Source organism: Gavialis gangeticus, unplaced genomic scaffold (assembly GCF_001723915.1).
Source record: "Gavialis gangeticus isolate Ggan-Ray unplaced genomic scaffold, GavGan_comp1, whole genome shotgun sequence".
In the NCBI taxonomy this organism is placed as follows: domain Eukaryota; kingdom Metazoa; phylum Chordata; order Crocodylia; family Gavialidae; genus Gavialis; species Gavialis gangeticus.
The window spans coordinates 32,125,894-32,132,671 of NW_017728996.1; the positions used below are offsets into that span (position 1 = coordinate 32,125,894).

Below are 6,778 nucleotides of genomic sequence, written 5' to 3' on the forward strand. Positions count from 1 at the left end.
CCCCCCCTGCCATAGGCAGGAAGTCAGCTGGGATCAAGTAATCTCAGCAAGAAAAATATCCATTTGTTTTTTGAGAGTCCAGAGTAGGTGCTTCCACCACCTCTGGGGGGGAGTCTATTCCAGACCCTGGACACATGCACCATAAAGAACTTTTTTCTTATGTCTAGTCTAAATCCGCCTTCCTGGAGTTTATAGCCATTAGACCTTGTTATCCCCTGGGGAGCTCTGGTGAACAGCTGTTCTCCCAGGTCCCAATGTCTCCTACTAAGTCCCCGCTGAGCCTTCTCTTTTCCAGACTGAAGAGTCCCAGATCCCTCAGTCTCTCCTCCAGGCCTTGGATCATACCAGTGGCTCTCCTCTGGACTCTCTCAAGGTTTTCCACATCTCTCCTGAAGTGGGGGGCCCAAAACTGGATGCAGTACTCCAGCTGCGGCCTCACAAAGGCTGAGTAAAGTGGGAGAATGACTTCCCTGGTTTTGCTTCAGATGCACTGGTAGACGCATGCCAGAGTTTGCCAGCCACAGCATCACACTGGTGACTCATATTCATCTTGTGGTCAATCAGGACCCCCAACTCTCTTTCAGTCGCAGTGCTAGCAAGTGTAGCACTGCCTGGTAGGAAGTGTAGTTCTTCCTACCAAGGAAGGAAGAACCCTCAACATACTTACAAGCTCAGCAGTCCAAGTCGACCTGTATCCCCAGCCTGTCCTGCAGTGTGACTGCCTTCCCTCATAATTTGGTGTAATTACTGAACTTTGCCAGTCTGCATCTGACTCCCGACTCCAGATTGTTAATGAAGATGTTAAAGAGTACCAGCCCAATTACTGAGACCTGAGGGATTTCACTGGTCACCCTACACCACATTGATTTGCTCCCATCAACTAGTACTCTTTTGGTCTGACCCTGTAGCCAGTTACCTAGCCATCAGACCATAAGATGATCAAGGCCACAGGTCGCCAAGCTTAGCCATGAGGACATCATGGGGAACTAGGCTTTCCTGAAATCCACATATATGACATCCATGTCATCTCCCTTGTCTAGGGCTCATGTCACCTGATCATAGAAGGAGATGAGATTGGTCAGGCAAGACATACCAGTCACAAAGCCATGTTGGCTGGCCTTCAGAAGCTCACCTTCCTTTGGTCTGGTCCAGGATATATATATCTAGTAAAATAAAGGGCTTAGTCTGTCTCTGTCTGTCTGTCTGTCTGTCCGTAACGCTTTTAACCAACTGCACATGCGTCACCAAGAGGGCGGGCAGTGATTGGCTACGTAAATCTGGGCTATGCGGGCCCAAGTCTGAGCTGCTGCCAGGGAAGTTTCTGGCAAACACGCCCCAGCTGCCCAAGCAGTGGGGCTTCCCCACGCCTCCCTGCCTGAGGGCGATGGGAGTGGGTCACGGTGGTGGTGCCCCCCCAGCCACCCATCCCTGATGCCTCCCAGAACAGCTGGGGGAGGGAGGGACAGAGGGTACCTGGGTGAGGGGGAAGTGAAGGGGGGGTCATGGTGGCTCTCACTGTTGTGGCTGAGTGGCAGTGAGAGAGGGGAGCAGGAAGGGGGCCCCAACAACAGCCGGCAGGGAGGAGGAAGTGGCGGGGAGGAAAGGAGGCTGTGCGGACCTGGGCAGGCATGGGGCAGGGGGAGATGAAGAGGGGGCATGGTGGTGGCTTTTGTTGGGGCTAGGTGGCAGGGAAGGAAGGGAAGGAAGTGGGAAGGGGCAGTCATGGTGCCAGTGCCCCTCTGCCACCCAGCTCCAACAACAGCTGGCAGAGAGGGGGAGGCAGCAGGGAGGGAGGAACGGGAGGGGAAGGGAGGGAGCCCCTGCGCCAGAGACTGGAGGAGGCAGCAGTGGCAGTGGAGAAGGGAGTCTTTACATGGCCGACCCTGAAGGGTGAGCAGGGGGTGAGGGGGAGCCATGTAAACACTCCCTGAAATCCGTCATTCTTGACGGGCAATTAGCTAGTGTGTGTGTGTGTGTGTGTGTGTGTGTGTGTGTGTGTGTGTGTGTGTGTGTGTGTGTGTGTACACACACACACACACACACCAGTTGAACGCAATGTTTAAGTGATATATTTACAATTTTAACACAATGTGAAATTATAATAAAATAAATTCTAAATACCTACATATTTTGGTGTTTCATTTTGATTTTTTTATTATAGAAAATCAGAGCTCTCCCTGTCCCCCTTCGCTCACCAGGATATGGATGTGGGTCCAGCTGCGGCTGCGCATCGTATCCCCCACTCCACTTTGTGGCACCGAGGAGCCCTGATATGCCAATGCCCTGCCCCTGCCCATGCTGTTGCCCCTCACACCCAAGCCACAGCCCCCCAGCCCTGCTAGTGCCTCTCACTCCCAAACCGCAGCCCCCTGGCCCCGCCTGTGCCCCTCATTCCACCCACAGCCCCCTGCCTGACTGACTTCCTCCCGCCCCCCCAGCCCCTCACAGGCTGGAACACGTTTCCTATGTTTTTCTCCTTAAAAGAAGAAAATCTACCCTTTTCTGTGTCTTTCTGTAGCAAACAGAAAACCCAGATCCCTGATAATAAGACTACATTTACTAAAATAAACTCATCTAATTTCTCTTCTCTGATAAATCTATTAATTAGTCAATGAAGCTATCAAGATATGTTAGGTTTTTTTGTAGGTGAAAAATTCCAACACAGAGAATTCTTTTCCTGGAAAGAAAACAATGTAATCAATCAATGTGCAAAGGAATCTGATCTGAAGACGCTGAAAATCAATCTGAAGTTACAGGGTTGGGTCCATCCATGTAATCCCCTTCGGTTTTCACATTTATGCATCAGTGTATGCAAAGGTATACATCACAGTCTCCAAAGCATTAGTATAACCACCCGCTAGCTATATATTAAAAGGACACCAGAAGACATGTTAAATGCTTGTAGTAACTTTTCACCTCTTTCCCTCTGGCCAGACTGATTATTTCTTTCAACGGTGTTCCTCAACAAAAAAAAAAAAAAAAAAATCACTTAGAAAATGAAACTACAGTTCCCCATAATAATTGCACACTTCTTTCTCAAGACAAAGTCTGGCTGTAAATAAGATCAAAAGCCTAATTCTAGCATTCAACACAATGAACTAAGCCTACTGAACAAAGAAAACAGTTTTAAACTCTTAGACTGGTTAGCATTCTCTGTTTTGTAGCAATGTGCCACTTCGTATAAATGCAATTACAGATACATTACCCAAGCTCAGTGGCATCTTTGGTTGTAATTAGGATCATAGAATACTTGGACTGGAAGGGCTCTCATGAGGTCATCTAGTCCAGCCCCATGCTCAAGGCAGGATTATCCCCAATTAAACCATCCCAGCCAACTATCCGTCTAACCTCCTTTTGAAAATTTCCAGGGATGGTGACTCCAAAACTTCTCCAAGTAATCTGTTACAATACTTGACCACTCTCTGAGTCAGAAAGTTCTTCCAGCCTACTGCAACCTAAATTTCCCCTGCTGCAGTGTGAGGGCATTCTTTCTAGCCCTGCCCCTACAGCCACAAAGAAAAATCTATCTTCATCCTCTTTTTAATTACCTTTTAGGTATTTGAAGGCTGTAATCAAATCCCGCCCTCAGTCTTGTCTTCTCCAGACTCAATTATCCTAGTTATTTCAGTCTGTCCTCATAAATCATGGTTCCCAGGCCTCTAATCATTTTTGTCACTTTCCACTGGACTCTCTAATCTGTTCACATCTTTCTGGAAGTGTGGGGCCCAAAACTGGACAATTTATTCCAAGTTGAGGCCTCACCAGTTCCAAAAAGAGTGGAAGAGTCACTTACCTTGGGTTGCCAACTCGTTAGAGAGTTGCACCCAGAGGGTGGTAGTGGATGGGTCCTTCTCGACCTGGAAGGATGTGGGAAGTGGGGTCCCACAGGGCTCAGTCCTTGGGCCCGCCCTGTTCAACATCTTCATCAGTGATTTGGATGAGGGTGTGCAAAGCACCCTGTTCAAGTTTGCTGATGACACTAAGATGTGGGGGGATGTGGGCACAATAGAGGGGAGCAACAGGCTACAGTTGGACCTGGATAGGTTACAAGGATGGGCGGAGGAGAATAGGATGGGGTTTAACACAGACAAGCGTAAGCTGATGCACCTGGGGAGGAACAATCGGCACCATACATACAGGCTGGGGAACTCCCCTCTTGTCAGCACAGAGGTGGAAAAGGATCTGGGAGTCATTATTGACTCCAAGATGAACATGAGTCGGCAATGTGGGGAGGCGGCTAGGAAGGCCAACTGCACCTTGTCGTGCATCCACAGATGCATCTCGAGCAGGTCCAAGGAGGTGATCCTCCCCCTCTATGCGGCACTGGTCAGGCCGCAGCTGGAGTACTGCGTCCAGTTCTGGGCGCCGCACTTTAAGAGGGATGTGGACAGCATCGAGAGGGTCCAGAGGAGGGCCACTCGCATGATCAGGGGACAGCAGGGCAGGCCCTATGGGGAGAGGCTACGGGACCTGAACCTGTTCAGCCTCCAAAAGAGAAGGCTAAGGGGGGATCTTGTGGCCTGTTATAAACAGGTTAGGGGGGATCAGCAGGCGCTGGGGGAGTCCCTGTTCCCCCGAGTGCCGCAAGGAGTGACCAGAAACAATGGTCACAAGTTAGCAGAGGGTAGATTTAGGTCAGCCATCAGAAGGCGCTATTTCACGGTCAGGGCGGCTAGGGTCTGGAACCAGCTTCCAAGTGAGGTGGTGCAGGCTCCCACCCTGGGAGTTTTTAAGAGGAGGTTGGATGACCACCTTACTGGGGTCATTTGACCCCGTACTCTTTTCTGCCATGGCAGGGGGTCGGACTAGATGATCTGCTCAGGTCCCTTCCGACCCTAGAAACTATGAAACTATGAAACCTTGATCTGCAAAATACATCCCAGCACGTTTGGCATTTTTTTTGCAACAAGAGTACCTGTTGGCTGCTAAGCCAGTTTATGGACCATTCTAACCCTTAGGTCTTCCTGTAATGCAGCCTACAAAATTCCCCAGCCTGTATTTATGCATGCAATTATTCCATCCCAAGTGCGGGACTTGTCCTTCTTAATTTTCCTCCGATTTGTCTATCCACCATTTCTCCAGTTTCTCCAGGAGATTCTGGATCCCAGCCCTTCTCTCCAGGCCCTGCAACTCCATCCAACTCCCTGCAACTCCAACCAGTCATCTGCAAATTTGCTAAGCATGCACTCGATCCCAGCTTCCCAATCATTAATGAAGATGCTGAACAGTACTGGACCCAGGACAGGTACACGTTTGATACACATCCTCCCAATCGTTGAGCCATCGATGACTATTTGTTCAGCATGATGATTCAACCAGTAATTTCATCTTGTTTTTACTTCCTTATCAAAGTATATCACATCCACTATTCTCCCCCACATCCACCGAGCCTGTCACCTTACCATAGAAGGAAATCAAATTGTTCAGGCATGATTCGCTCTTAGTGAATCCATGCTAGCTGTTCCTCATCACCTTGTTCTCCTCTAGATGCTTGAAGACTGATTCCTTTAAGACTTGTTCCAAGGTCTTTTCAAATACTGAAGTTAGGCTGATGGGTCTGTAATGGCATGGAACCTCCTTTTTCCCTTTCTTACAATGAGTATTCTTATTTGCCCTTTTCCAATCATTTATGACTTCCCCTAACCTCCCGTGAGTTCTCAAAGAGAATATCTAATGGCTCTGAAATATCTCAGCCAATTCCTTCAGTTTCTTAGGGTGTATCCCAACCAGCCCTGCTGACTTGAAAGTATCTATCTTCTCTAAGTAATCCCTAACCTGTTCTTCCACTACCATGGGCTGTTTCCTTGCCTAACTTTCCTGCCAACTGTGCTTGTCTTCTGGTAGCTGACTTTATTTATGAGGACTGAAGTAAAAAAGGCATTAAATAATTCAAGCCTTTTCTGCATCATCCAGAACTAGACTGCTTTCTTCATTCAGTAAGGGACCTATACTTTTTTTGGCCTTTTTCCTCAAAAAGGCATTCTGATTTGGGACATAACTTAAGGACATGCTTAAAAAAAAATTAATTCATTTCTTAAGAACTGTCAAGAACAGGAGTGGAATTATGTATATGCCCTAATGATTTCCTGAATGGGGACCTTGGTGCAGATGTTTTCATTCTGAAAAGAAGTACAGAACAGGTAATGGCCTTTAGTTTGTATCCTCACTGAGATCAGAGGCACACTCTAACTGGGCTTAAATTCAGCCATCTAGCCTAACTACATTGCCCCCATGGACAGAAATATTTTCCCTCAAGAGCATGGAAGGCAGCCAAACTTAAGCAAAGATACTTTTCCAGTTGTTTCACAAGCCTGCTTCCCTACAGGTTTCTCTGACAGAATCATAGAAAATTAGGATTGAAAGGGACCTCAGGAGGTCATCTAGTCTAACCCCCTGTTCAAAGCAGGACCACCCCCAACTAGATCATCCCAGGCAAGGCTTTGTCTAGCTGGGTCTTAAAAACTTCCAAGGATGAAGATTCCACAACCTCTCTGGGCAACTTATTCTAGTGTTTTACTACCCACATAAGGAGAAAATTTTTTCTAATATCTAACCTAAACTTCATTGCTGCAACTTGAGATGATTTGCTCCTTGTTCTGTCATCTGCCACCACTGAAAATAGTCTAGCTCCATCCTCTTTTGAACCCCCCTTCAGGTAGTTGAAGGCTTCTATTAAATCCCTTCTCAGTCTTCTCTTCTCTAGACTAAATAAGCCCATTCCCCTCAGCCTCTCCTCAGAAGTCATGTGCCCCATCCCCCTCACCATTTTTGTTGCCCT

The 6,778-nt window shown here is 47.9% G+C and overlaps 1 protein-coding gene across 1 annotated transcript in view; it reads right to left on the reverse strand.

Moving 5' to 3' along the window:
- The window catches only part of PRTG (protogenin), a 160,337-nt gene that overhangs the window by 127,183 nt on the left and 26,376 nt on the right, over positions 1 to 6,778 (reverse strand). The window lies entirely within an intron of this gene.